Source organism: Propithecus coquereli, unplaced genomic scaffold, assembly GCF_000956105.1.
Source record: "Propithecus coquereli isolate 6110/MARCELLA unplaced genomic scaffold, Pcoq_1.0 Scaffold139, whole genome shotgun sequence".
NCBI classification, from domain to species: domain Eukaryota; kingdom Metazoa; phylum Chordata; class Mammalia; order Primates; family Indriidae; genus Propithecus; species Propithecus coquereli.
The window spans coordinates 5,490,259-5,491,367 of record NW_012138191.1 but is presented as its reverse complement, the minus strand read 5'-3'; the positions used below and the strand labels follow the sequence as shown (position 1 = coordinate 5,491,367).

General features: G+C 31.3%; 1 protein-coding gene across 1 annotated transcript in view; it reads right to left on the bottom strand.

Moving 5' to 3' along the window:
• Positions 1 to 1,109, bottom strand: part of RNF24 (ring finger protein 24) — an 80,536-nt gene that overhangs the window by 22,216 nt on the left and 57,211 nt on the right. The window lies entirely within an intron of this gene.

Sequence of the window (1,109 nt, the reverse complement as noted above, 5' to 3'; positions counted from 1 at the left end):
TAAGTATGATGTTTTCTTTAGTTTTTTGGTAGATACACTTGATCACATTTTAAAAAGTTCTCTTCTAGTCCTAGTTTTTTGACTTACAAAAAGTCATGAATAGATTAAATTTTATCAAACGCTTTATTATTTTTTTCTTTTTACTTTTATGTGGTATACTGTATTGATTGATTTTCAAATGTTAAAACCTCCTTCGTTCCTGGAACAAACCCCATTTGGTTGCCCTTTTTGTATATCCACAAATTTGATTTACTAGTATTTTGTTCATGAGAAAGACTGGTCTATAATTTCCTTTCTTGTAATATCCTGTCAGGCTTTGAAATCAAAATTATGCTGGCCTCATTATATGAGTTGATAAGCATTTTCCTCTGCTTCTATTTTCTGGAAGAGTCATATAAGAGTGGTATTTTTTTCCTTAAATGTTTGGACGAATTCACTGAAGTTACCTGGCTTGCAATTTCTTTGTGGGAATGCTTTAATAACATATTCAATTTCTTACTGGATATGTAATTATTCATATTTTCTATTTCTTATGTCAGTTTAAAAAATTATTGTTCAATTTTATTCACATAACATACAATTAACCATCTTAAAGTGTACACGTCAGTGGTAAGTAGTCTAGTCACAATATTGTCCTAATGCCAGCTGTCTCTACTTTCAAAACTTTTTTATCACCCCCACCAAAATACATGGTACCCATTAAGTGATCACTCCCCATTCCCCAGCAATCTCTAATTTGCTTTTTGTCTCTACAGATTTGCCTATTATGGCTATATGATATAAAAGGAATCATATGATATATGACCTTTTGGGTCTGGCTTTTCACTTAACATATTTTCCAGGCTCATTCTGGTTGTAGTATGTATCAGTACTTCACTCCTTTTTATGGCTGAACAATAATAATATACATTGTAGGTATATACCACAATTATCCATACATCTGTTGATGGACATTTGGGTTGTTTATACCTTTTGGCTATTATAAATAATGCTGCTATATACCATCACATAGAGGATGAGGGTTTAAAAAAAAGCTGCTACAAACATTTCTGTACAAGTTTTTATGTGGACATATCTTTTCATTTGTCTTGGCTATATATGTAGGAATG